Here is a 13,160-nt window from a genome sequence, read left to right as displayed (position 1 = left end):
TTAAAGGAGGGACCAGAGACAATTCAGCTTGCTCTTACTATGTAGAACACATGGCTTCCTATGCACTTTTTTTTTTTCCTGATAGAGTTTCTGTGTGAAGGTTTCTTTTGTGTAGCTTAATTCCCTTATTAGAAATTGCTCTCTTTAAAATTCTTATTGGCTCTTCTGTGCAATGTGGTCAGAGATAGTAACTTCAGATCCTCATGAAGAAAGCCATTCATGATGCTAAGGTCTGTATAGTAATAGGTTTTTCCATCAGTTACCCCCCACTTTTATTCCTGTCCAGGATTATCTGAGTATAAACTTTGTACAGTAGCTATATCCTGAGGTATGATTACCTGCTGTTGAAATAGCTATTTCCAGCTTTTGCTTCTTGCTGCTTTCTCAGAATAGCTGGTGTAGTCACGTTATATAAGAACAGGTATTCTTTTTTAAGAGGTAAAACTTAATTCAAATATTCTTCATGGGAAAAAATAGGAAGCATACTAGATTTCCTTTACTTTTCTCTTCCTTAAAATATACTGGGTCTGAGCATCTCCAGGAAGACGAGAAAAAACAATCCCATATATACTGCCGCTATAGGTGTAATTCCACTGTGAACTGGAGTGATAACCCTCCCCCTCTCCCAAGCTCCACGTCCAGTGCACACAAAGCCAACAGCAGCTGCAGGCAGAACTTGTCCTGCTTCGGATCACTCCTGCACTGAGGAGTGAGTGAGGGAGAGCATTCCAGTTTACTGCACACAGCCCACCTCCAAGTCTGAAGTTCAATTGTCTTGTCTTTAACCAGTGGGAGCCCTTTCATGTTACCTCCTGTATCCTTTTAATAGGATCCCCTTGGTTTGGATGGCTTCCTTGCTCTTTGGCACAAGTCATATCAGTGTTGTGTTGTATAATTCCCGCTGAAGACCTGGAGTCAGATGTGCCTTCGGGGTGCTGGTTTGTTTTACTGGAGACAAATATTCAGAAACCATGATCTGAGTGAAAGGATTCTCTCAGGAGGTTGCAGTTTGCTTTTAGGTTCTTTTGGTGGACAGGGTTAAGAAATATTTATTTGTTCAAAGGAAAAGTCATGGAGCGCCTAGGTGGCTCAGTGGGTTGAGTGTCTAACTCTTGGTTTCTGCTTGGGTCATGATCTCAGGGTTGAGGGATTGAGCCGTATGTTGAGCTGTGTGCTGAGCGTGGAGCATGCTTGGGATTCTCTCCCTCCTCTGCCCCTCCCCACTTGTGCTCTCCCTCTCTAAAAGAATAATAATAATAAAAAAGGAAAAGTCATGAGTTCATAGTTAGGGTCGGTGGTGATCGTTCTCCACATTTCTTCCTTCCCTCTTCATCCTTGTCAGGACTTCCCTGTGGGTGGTGTCTATTTCTCATTCTCTTGACTTTGGGCTTGGCCGTGTGCCTTGGGCACAAGTGATAGCATGCACGTGGTGAGTGAGAGACATGACAAGCCCTCTCAGAACTTCTAATCTCCATGATATATGGATGATTCTTGCTTGTTTAGCCCGAGTCCCAAAATGAGGATGTTGTAGATGACCTGAATCTAACCCAAAGCCTGAATTCCAGCCTAACCTGCCCCTGCCCCAGTAAGGCCAGTGGAGATTGGCTGAACTGCAGCCATTCTACCCACCCCCTGAGTGTGAAATAAATATTGCTGTTTTAAGCCTCTAAGATTTGAGGGTTGTTTGTTATATCACATTATCTTGTGGACATGTGACTGATATAATGTTGATCTTTCCAACTCAAATCTAACATTATTACAGTGTTATGAGCTTAATTCCTTTTATTTTCTTATGATTTCTTTTACACTGACAGGTTTGGGTTTCTTTCTTTCTTTTTTTTTTTTTTAGGTTTGGGTTTCTTAAATTTTTTTTTTTTTATTTATTTATGATAGTCACAGAGAGAGAGAGAGAGAGAGGCAGAGACACAGGCAGAGGGAGAAGCAGGCTCCATGCACCGGGAGCCCGATGTGGGATTCGATCCCAGGTCTCCGGGATCGTGCCCTGGGCCAAAGGCAGGCGCCAAACCGCTGCGCCACCCAGGGATCCTAGGTTTGGGTTTCTAACAACATTAAATAATTGCATTTTTGTATTATCTCATTGTATACACATACATTATATTATTTAAAAATAATAATATCAGATTAATATTAACCAGCAGAGTATGGATTATAGTTTAACATTTCTTTGCAGTTCTGTTTGTCTTTAGTACCTTTTCTTCTTCGTCTTTCCTCCTTTGTACCACTTCCATACCCACATGGGCCCCCCTTCTTCACTTTCCCAGATGGCTTTTGGGAGCACCAGGGAGGAAAAGGAGGGTTATGCTCACTTGGTTCTAGAGTCTGCCTCCTGAGAGACCCTGTTGGGTTCCAGTGCCTGGAATGCAGTGGGTACTCAATAACTATTTGTTGAATGAGTGGAGGAGGAATGAATGAGTGAAGCACAGGAGCAGAATGTTAATCTGTCTGTGTTTAGGCCCCTTGCTAAGGGAGGGGGGTGTACCAATTAAGGGAACATTATTACCAGGGTGCCTGTTTTGTGGTGGAACCGCTTCCCCCAAAACAAGGGGTTTTGCCTGGTGAGCTCAGCCTTTGAAGATTCAAATTTCCAAATGCTGTTGATAACTGAGGGTAGAACTGTGGCTTCTGCTTGTTTCTGCAAGGGAGACCGCAAGAGCATCATCCCAGGGCTTAGAGGAAGCTTGGCAGACGGTGAGTTAAGGATTGGCAGAGAACAAGGAAAATGGAAGTTAGCAAATAGAGAACCACACTGCCCTGTTTCCTGGTGACTTCAGCAAGTGACCAGTTTTATCAAACATTGGCTAGCTAATGCAGATACAACTTTGCAGAATAATGGCTCACAGCTGGGCTTAACTTGTATGCTGTGGCCCAGAACCCCATCACTGGATTGGTTGGATTGGGTCTCCAGGACTAGGTGGATTCCTGCCTGCCAGGGCTTGGGCTGAAGGAGGTCTTTCTAGGGTTCCTGGAGGCAGCAACCTTGTGTGGTACATTTGCAGGGTGGCATTTTGTCCCCTCTTGCATCTCTCTGTCATTAGGCCCAATCCCCAGCCCATGAATTGGAGGCTTAGCAGTTTCGCAGAGGCCAGTCGAACTGTCAGAACTGGTTTTGTTCTTGGTTTTGATATCAGTGGAGAGCAGTGCTGGGTGGTGGGGATCTACTGTTCCTAGAAGGTACTGAAAATGAGCACAGTGTGTGTGTTTCCTCAGCCCAGAGCTCTGTCCACATTGGGCTACTGGGTCCACTTACCTGCACGTGCTCAAGAGCAGGGTTGAGTCCTGGCCTCACCCTGAGGAGCTCGGACTTTGGACAAGTTACTCATTCTCTCAGTGCTTCAGTTTTCTTGTGTAAAATGGGGGAAATCACCATTTCTACCTTACAGTGGGTCTGTAAGAACTTTGTTTGGTACCTGCATGCTTTAAGTTCCTGATGGCTTGTGGCTGTTTGCCCTCTCTGGTGCGCAGTTTGTGAATAGACTGTGTGCATTACGGACACGAGGTTGTGCTCAGCAGTACACTCGATAGTGACCCTGTGGGAGCCACTGGCCCCAAGGAGGCGATGCTCTGAAGAGCATAGTGGGTAAGAGCACTTTTGCGGGAATCCTTGAGGTCTGAGTTCACATCCTGGTCCCTGGATGGCCATGAGGCTGAGGTCTAGATGAAGACTCACACCATGGTGCCCCTGACCCTGTGGACATCGTTAGGGAGGGTCTCTCTGCCTTGGAGTTGGCGCATTGGCACTGAGCCTGGAAGGCTGAAAGGGATTGTATTTTATGGGTGGTTTGGGGAAAGGGATGAGAGTTAGGAAGGGCATTTCAGGCGGAATGAAGAACTCGAAAAGGCAGATAATATATTTAGCGAAATGTAACGCTACTTTTGGTGCTGGGTGGCTGGGGAGAAGAAAAGGCGAGCTTGCTGTTCTCTCCGTTCTGTGCTTCTTGAGGGCATAACAGGGACTTACCGGAAGCCAGTGTGTCATTCTCTTGCCCACTGGAAGCTGGGGGCATGCAGGGTCACAGAGGCATGTGGATGGGTGTCTCATGGGCCTAAGTAGGAAGGAAACAAGCATTAGTAGGTACCAAATTCAGTGAGATGGAAAGTTTCTCTATGTGCCTGTGTTTTCTCCAGCCTTTTTGCTGCCATCCCCACTACCAGGGGCGACTGACCTTCACTTGTTCACTCAGTCATTCATTCATCAGTCTGCTATGCTCTCTGCTGGAGAGACAAAGATGAAGGGGACACAGGGGGTGGGGGTGCACAGTTCAGCAAGAGGGGGGAACACATGTGTGAACATATAGTACACAAGTATTTTGGGGATGTAGAGGTGTCAAGGAGAGTGGGTGGTAGGAATGGGCAGGAGGCAGAGCTCTACATTGTTGGGCTCAGGGATCCACTGAGGGATTTCAAAAAGAGAATGACTTGGACCAACTGTATTTTAGGAAGTTCATTCTTGATGCTGGAGACAGAACCACCCAGAATTAGGAGATTGGTTAGGAGCTTTGCAATAGTGTGTGTGAGGCAAGGTGGTAGCTGGAGGGCAGGGGGCCTGGTGGTAGGCTGGTGATGAGGCTGCTGTGAGGTCCTAGGCAAGAAGAAACAGGAGAGGGGAGTGGACTGTGCATTCATGGAACAGAAGGAAGAGCAGCAGGCAGAGGAGGAGGCCCAGGGAGCCTGGAAGCAGAGCAGGGGCATGGTAACATTTACCCTGGGGGAGGGAGGCCGGAAGGGCTGGAGAGGGCTGATGGCTTGGAAGACTCACGAAGGACTGAGGGACCAGAGGTCAAGCCGGGGGGAGGCGTAGATTTGGTGTGGAGTCAGAGAACCAGCTGGAGGCCAGGAGATCATTTAGGGAGAATGATGGCAGAGTGCAGGATCTGTGAGGTGGGGTGGCTCTAGAGACTGTGCTTGATGGGATGTGGCTGAGCCTTTGGGGAGCTGCAGCAGAAGACGATGAAGGTCTCTCCTGGAAGAGGAGGGGTGTGGTGTGACCCAGGGGTGAGAAGGCCCACCACCCAGTTTAGTGATGTCTCTGGAGATGATGGCAGGAGACTGGGAGGAGGAGACTGTGGACCAGAGCCAAAGGTAAGGGTGCTGACAGCAATGTGGAGGGAGGGGAGATGGAGGTGCCAGGAGGTACCCCAGGATACAGCTGTGGGCCTAGACTGGAGCTGTATGAGGTAAGGGACCAGTATGTCACCAGAACCTGCCACCAGGCTTCAAGGCACAGGTCAAGAGCTCATTGTTAGCGGAAGGCAGGCAACAGCTGGTCTGGGGAGGCTTGTAATCCTCTGCTTACCTCACTGTGGCCCTGGAGGGAAGCAGGGGGTTACAAAGAAAGGCAGACAGCTTAGATTGAGGAAGGGAGCAGCATTAATGAATGTTTTGGGAGCAAAGAGTCTTTGTCCAGAGAGAGCTTGCATCCCTGTGGGACACTTACTCTAGAGAGGTTTGCCTTCACCCTTCCTGCCCCAGGGCTTGAGGTCTCTGAGCGTGACTTGACCTGCATCTGTTGGTTTACAGAAGGGCTGGCCTGTAGAAATGGAAGACTCCCTGCTGAAGTACACCATTTTCTCTGGGCCACATGACACGTTGCAATGCAGGAAAACACTGTCTGTGGGTTCAGGAACCTGACCCTCTGGCCTTTTGTCTGGATGCTGGGTTGCCTGCTCTGAAGAAGCGGGCATTCCAGAAAGCCGAGGTCAGTGTTGGATGTCAGACAAACCCTGTGTGTCTTTACTGCTCCTTGGAATCACAGCGTTTGGCCCTAGGAGAAGAGAAGCTCGTTGCCAGCAGGCAGTTATTTGTAAAGAGGAGATTGGTTTCGATGACATCATTAAAACTCCTCTGTCAGGTCACATGCTGGGCAATTTTCTTTTCTTTTCTTTTTTTTTTTTTTTTACTGGGCAATTTTCTGACACTGTTTATTTCCCTCTACTGCCCCAGCCTAGCCTGAGTCTCTGCCACCTCTCTTCTGATCGCATATCCTCATACTTAATCCAGCTTCCCAATCTCCTTTTGCATCCAGAGACATCTTTCTTAAAGCCACAGTTGGGCACAGTCCTACCTAGATCCCTCTGAGGCTCCCCACTGCTCCTCAGATGCACATCTCTTTTACACTGCCAGCCAGGCGGTGTGAGGGGCCAGTAGCAGACCTCCCGGCCTCAAGCAGCTCAAGCCTGCTGCTGCTCCATGCTGCCCACAGCCTCCCTGGTTCCCCCATCCCAGAAATGGAGTGAGCAGCTGGGAACACTAGACTGGGAGTTGTGCAGGTTCCCCTTATGCTCACCACACTGTCTCCTACTTGCTGTGCTTAGCACCTTTAAATTTGAATATTTAGTTATTTCCAGTCTCTCTGCCTCCTAGATTATAAACTCCATGGATGTGGGGATCATGCCAATACTATAAACCCCTCCATATCCTGTGACCCAGCACAGTGCCTGATCCTAATGTTACTTACTGAATACATTTAGGATGTGGCCCTGATAATAATGATAATATCTCATTGAAACCTTCTCTTTGATTCTGTGCTATAGTGCCCCCCTTGGTTCAAAACACTGAATTAGGTAGTAGGAGGTGGTCTAGGTTCCCTCCAGTTGGGGCCAAGATATGGGGTAGGAGGCTCCCAGAATAAGGCTTATCAGCTCTGATGTTTGCACCAGAAGCCTGAGCAGCCGCCTTTCTCCTTTGTGACTGTTCTGAGTTTGTATTTGTTACTTGCTTCTCATTTCCCAGAGCTACTCTCCCCATCGTAATGACTTCTTGTCACAATGGAAACAAGTGGGAAAAGCTTTGCCCCAACTCCATTTATGATGGAGGCAGGGGTTGGAATCCCTCCCTGAGCCCCAGAAAAACACTTGTCTGAAAGGTGGCTGGTGGCAGGGTTGCGGGGAGGGTGGTGGTGGGCAGTGCCCAGGCAGGAATCAGGTCTGGCTGCAGTCCTAGGCCAGCAGCATATTTGATCCAATGAAACCAACACTTTGCACCTTCCAGACTTATTTTTCCTCTCTTCTTGGGTGTGGATATGACAATAGTGCTGGTTAGAAACCAAATTTCCTTTTAAATGAATTAATAACATAAAACAGAACCTTTGGTGAACAGCTGTTTTTATCCTTGAGGACTTGATGCCTGGTTGTGATTTTGTCTGCAAGGAAAACAAGGTTTGTGGGGACTCTATTAGGAGCAGCTGCATGATTCCAGGCAGTTTGGTGTGGCTGGAGGACCCCAAGTTTCAGAGGCAGGAAGGTCTGCATTTGCAACCTGGCTCTGCTACTTGCTAGCTGTGTGGTCGTGCCAGGCTCTTGCATGTTTCCTTATCAGTAAAGTAGAAATGATACCTGTCCCAGGCAGATGGCCCAGCACATGGCAGAAGCTCACAAGGTATTTCTTCTCGTTTGAGAGAAGTCAGAGATGTGGCAAGGAGAAAAGGAACAACAGTGCTACTAAGTTAAGCTTAGCAGGATCCTAGGCTAGCAATGTGTCAGGCTTTCTGAGGGAAGGACCCTCTCTGTCACTGCTGTGGTTCCTTAACTCCAGGCACGGTGTCTTATTATAGGAGCAGTACTTGTCAATACTTGTTGAGTGAGTGAGAGGAAGATAGAAAAGTTTTCTTTCTATATGGCCCAAAGCTTAAGAGCTTAGGCTCCAGAGTGAGAAAGATTGTCTTAAGTCTGTCTGTGTGACCTGCTCAAATCACTTACTGTCTCTGAGTCTCAGTTTCCACTTCTGTGAAATTGAAATGATAACTACCTCAAAAATTGAACATGAAAACTGAATGAGATTTTTTTTCAGCTTCATTGAGGTGTAATAGATATATAACAAACCATGTGTAAGTAAAGCCAAAAATTCAATGAGTTTGGATGTATGTGTATATCTGTGAAACCATCATTAAATCAAAACAGTAAACATAAGGCACCTGGGTGGCTCAGTTGGCTAAGCATCTGCCTTCAGCTCAGATCATGATCTCAGGGTCCTGGGATTGAGCTCTGCATTGGGCTCCCTGTTTGGTGGAGAGCCTTCTTCTTCCTCTCCCTCTGCCTGCCTCTCCTCCTGCTTGTGCTCTCTCTCTCTGTGAAATGAATAAATTAAATCTTAAAAACAGTAAACCTACCCATCATCCAAAAAGTTTCTTCACACTCCTTGCAACCCCTCCCTCCTTACCCACTCTCTCCATGGCCTTGGAATCAGGTAGAATCAGTTCTTAAAATGTGTTCTTTTATTTCAATATTGTCTTGGCTATTCTAGTCCTTTGCATTTCCATATGAATTTTAAAAACAGCTTGTTAGTTTTACAAAAATGCCTGATGTTGATTATGATCACATTGAATTTGTAGGTTTGGGGACAGTTGACGACATCTTAACAGTACTGAGTCACCTGAACCATAAACACACTGTGTGTATCCACCTATTTAGTTCGACCTGAGCCAAAGGCAGACGCTTGCTTAGCTAGCTGATTGAACCACCCAGGTGCCCCCACATATTTAGATCTTCTTTAATTTGTTCCAGTAATGTTGTAGTTTTCAGTGTATAGATCTTACACGTTTTTTTTGTCAGATTGATTCATAAGTGTTGTGTTTTCTATGCTGCTGTAAATGTTATTTTATTTAAATTGGTATTATTTAAATTAAATTCCAGTTGCTCATAAAGTTCATAGAAATTCAGAAATGTTTTAATTGACCTTATATCTTATAACTTTGCCAAACTCACTTATTCTTCTAGCTCTTTTGTAGGTTCTGCAGAATTTTCTACATAGATGACTTTTCTGTGACTCACAACAGTCTTACTTCTTCGTTTCTAAACTGGATGCTTTTATTTCCCTGACTTACCTTATTTATGGGCCACAGCCTACTCACAGTGTTGAGTAGAAGTGGTGGGAGCAGTTATCTTTGGCTTGTTTCTGGTTTTGAAGGAAAAGTTGTCTTTAGAGTTTAAAGATGATGTTAGCTGAAGGTTTTTCATTTGCCCTTTATCAGGTTGAGAGTATTCCCTTCTGATCCTAACTTGCTGAGAATTTTTATTTGGAATAGATATAGGGTTTTATCAAATGCTTTTCCTGTGTCTATTGAGATAATCATGATGTTTCTTTTTTTTTTTTTTTAATCTTTTTTTTTTTTTTAGATTTTATTTATTTATTCATGATAGTTACACAGAGAGAGACAGAGAGGCAGAGACACAGGCAGAGGGAGAAGCAGGCTCCATGCAGGGAGCCCGATGTGGGACTCGATCCCGGGTCTCCAGGATCGCGCCCCGGGCTAAAGGCAGGCGCCAAACCACTGCGCCACCCAGGGATCCCTGATGTTTCTTTTTTATTTAGTCTACTACTGTGGAGAATTGCATGATTGATTTTTGAATGTTAAACCAACCTTGCATTCCTATGATAAACCTACTTGGTCATGATGTAGAATCCTTTTTGTATATCATTAGATTCAATTTGCTAAAAATCTGTTAAGAATTTTTGCATCTAGGAATGTCTAGGTGGCTCAGTGGCTGAGCATCTGCCTTTGGCTCAAGGCCTGATCCCCAGATCCTGGGATCGAGTCCCACATCAGGTTCCTCTTGGGGAGCCTGCTTCTCCCTCTGCCTATGTCTCTGCCTCTCTCTCTGTGTTTCTCATGAATAAATAAATAAAATCTTGAAAGAATTTTTGCATCTATGTTTATGAGGAATATTGGTCTGTATTTTCCTTTTCATGTAAAATGTCTTTTTCTGGTTTTGGTATCAGTATAATGCTGATTTAATTAGTTAATTAATGAGAGAGTGTGCATGTGCACAGGTGCATGCCCCAGTGGTGGGAGGAGGGGCAGAAGGAGAGGGAGAGGGACAAGCAGACTCCATGCTGAGTGTGAATCCCAGGCAGGGCTTGATCTCATGACCCTGAGATCTGACTTGAGCTAAAATTGAGAGTTGGATACTCAATTGACTGAGCCACCCAGACACCCCATGCTGACTTCTTAAATTAAATTGGGAAGCATTCTTTCCTTTTCAGTTTTCCTTTTCAATTTGTGTAGAATCGATATGATTTTTCTTAAATATTTGGTAGATTTGACCAGCAGAGATATGTGGACCTGGAATTTCTTTGTGGAAAGATTTTGGATTTTTCCTTATAAATAGACTGTTTTAATAGAACAGTTTTAGGTTCACAGTAAAACTGAGCAGAAAGCAGAGAGTTTGCACATGTTCCCTGCCCCTGCATGCATAGTCTCCCATATACTATCAACATCCCCATTAGAATGATACATTTGTTACAACTGATGATTGTAAACATGTAAAAAAAAAAAAAAAGATGCGTCATTTTTACCCAAAGTCCCTAGTTTACATTAGAGTTCATCCTTGGAGTTGTATATTGTATAGGTTTTGACAAATGCACAGTAACATGTATCCACCATTATAGTATCATACACACTTGTTTCACTGCTTTGAAAATGCTCCCTGCTCCACCTGTCCATCCTTCCCTCTCTCTCAACCTTTGGCTGTTACTGATTTTTTAAGTGTCTCCATAGCTTTGCCTTTTCCAGCATGTCATGGAGTTGGAATCAGAAAGTTACATAGGTTTCTTTCATTTAGTAATATACACTTAAGATTCTTACAGTTTTCTTTATGGTTTGATGGCTCATGTCTTCCTATTGGTGAATAATGTTCCATTATTTGGAGATGCCTCTGTTTATGCATTTGCCCTAGTGAGGAATATCTAGGTTTTCCTGGGGATATAAGTTTTATAACTCCTTTGAGCAAGGAGTGCAGTTGATAGATTATTGTGGAAAGGTTTTTAACTATGAATTCAGTTTCTTGGGGCATCTTGGTGGCTCAGTTGGTTGAGTCCGGATTCTTAATTTGGGCTCAGGTTATGATCTTGGGGTTGTGAGATCGACCCCTGTTGGGCTCTGCACTGGGTGTGGAGCCTGATAAAGATTTTTCCTTCTCCCTCTCCCTCTACCCTTCTCCCCATCTGTCTGTCTGTCTCTCTTATCTCTCTCTCTCTCCCTGCCCCCCCTTAAAAAAATTAAGGTAACTTCTGTTTTTAGCAAGCTTTGGTTTGGTTGTGTTTTTTGAATGAGTTTGTCCATTTTCTCTAAGTTGTTAAATTTATTCACATGAAGTCTTCCATAATATCCCTTTATTCTTTTAATATCTGTAGGATCTGTAATAGTTTCCTCTCTTTCATAATTTGTGTTTCCTTTCCTGTTTCATGCTCAGTCTGGCTAAGTTTATTGATTTTATTGATCTCAAAAGAAGAGCCTTTGGTTCCATTAATATTTTTCTATTGCTTTTCTGTTTTCTAGTCCATTGATTTCTGTTCACAGTTTTATCATTTACTTTCTTCTGCTTACTTTGGGTTTAATTTGCTCCTCTAGTTTCTTAAAGTGGAAGCTAAGGTCAATGATTTGAGGTCTTTCTTCATTTCTAATATAGGTATCTAGTACCATAAATTTCCTTCTAAACATTGTTTTAGCTTCATTTCATACATTTTAATTGTCTTTTAAAGAGATTTTAGGGGCAGCCCTGGTGGCGCAGTGGTTTAGTGCCGCCTGCAGCTCGAGGTGTGATCCTGGAGACCCGGGATCGAGTCCCACGTCGGGCCTCCTGCATGGAGCCTGCTTTTCTCTCTGCCTGTGTCTCTGCCTCTGTCTTGCTCTCTCTGAATGAATGAATGAATAAATAAATAAATAAATAAATAAATAAATAAATATTAAAAAAAAAGAGATTTTAAGGGGTGCTTGGGTGGCTCCATTAAGCCTCTGCCTTTGGCTCTGGTCATGATCCCAAGGTCCTGGAATTGAACCCCATGTCAGTCTTCCTGCTCAGCAGGGAGTCTGCTGCTCCCTCTCCTCCTACCCCTCCCTTCCACTCGTACTCTCTCTCTTTCTCATAGATAAATAAACAAACAAACAAATAAAATCTTTTAAAAAAGATTTTTAAAGTATATATAGTGAAGCATAAATCTTAAGGGTACTACTCAGTGCATTTTTACAAAGTAAACAAACCATATAGCTGTCACTGGATCAAGATATAGAATGTACCAAAACCGTGGAATCCTGCCTCATGTGCTTCCCAGTCACTGTTACCCCCAAGTGTAAACTCTACTCTAACTTCTATCATTATCAGTAGTTCAGTTTGTTTTTGACCTTTATATAGATGAAATCCTATTGCACGTACATTTTACCTATTTTCACTTAACATTATATACATGAGATTTGTCATATTTTTGTGTGTTAGTAGGAGTTTTATCCTTTTCATTTCTATATAGCATTCCATCCATTATGTGAGAAGACCATATTTTATTATTATTATTTTATTGTGACCCTTTCTGATGTTGATGGATATTTTCACTGTTTCCAGTTTGGGGCTATTATGAATAATACTGCTACAAACATCTTTGAACATGTCTTGTTAAACACTCACTTTTCATGAGTATAATATCCAGGAGTGAAATTTCTTGGTCACAAAGAATGTGTATGTTCAGCTTAAAGATACTGCACACTGTTTTCCAAAGTGGTTAGCCCAGAGGTGCCTGGGTTATGTTGTTGGTTGAGTGTCTGACTCTTGGTTTTGGCTCAGGTTTGGTCTTAGGGTTAGAAGATAGGGCCCTGTGTTACGCTTTGTGCTAAGCATGGAGCCTGCTTCAGACCCCCTCTTCCTCTCCCTCTGCCCATCCCCCCTGCACTTTCTCTCTTAAATAAATAAATCTTTTTTTTTTAAAGATTTTATTTATTTATTCATGAGAGAGAGAGAGAGAAAGAGAGAGAGAGAGAGAGAGAAAGAGAGAGAGAGAGGCAGAGGCACAGAGCCTGGTTTGGACTCAATCCCAGGACCCTGTGATCTTGATCTGAGCCAAAGGCAGCCACATAACCAATTGAACCACCCATGTGCCCCAGGCATCTGACTCTTGATCTTGGCTTGGTCTTGATCTCAGAGTTGTTGAGTTCAGGCCCCACGGGGTAGTGATCTCAGGGTCCTTGAGTTCAGTCCCCAAGTTGGGGTACAGAAACAACAAAAACCTGTCTATTTATAGAATAAGAGCCACCAAAGCCATGAGGATTTGAGGGCCCAAGACCCCAGAAGGAAGGGAAACACACTAAAGTGAGCTCTATGTTCACTCTTATTTCACCCTCTGATGATACCTATGTTTTTTTTTTTTTTTTAATTTTT

At 44.1% G+C, this 13,160-nt stretch overlaps 1 protein-coding gene across 12 annotated transcripts in view; it reads left to right on the top strand.

Annotated features, from left to right (window-relative positions):
• RALGPS1 (Ral GEF with PH domain and SH3 binding motif 1) overlaps positions 1-13,160 on the top strand; it is a 295,437-nt gene that overhangs the window by 71,116 nt on the left and 211,161 nt on the right. The gene's annotated exons all lie outside the window — the stretch shown is intronic.

The sequence above is a fragment of the Canis lupus genome, chromosome 9 (genome assembly GCF_011100685.1).
Source record: "Canis lupus familiaris isolate Mischka breed German Shepherd chromosome 9, alternate assembly UU_Cfam_GSD_1.0, whole genome shotgun sequence".
NCBI classification, from domain to species: domain Eukaryota; kingdom Metazoa; phylum Chordata; class Mammalia; order Carnivora; family Canidae; genus Canis; species Canis lupus.
The sequence above is the reverse complement of the archived record's forward strand: the minus strand, read 5'-3'. Positions and strand labels throughout refer to the sequence as shown.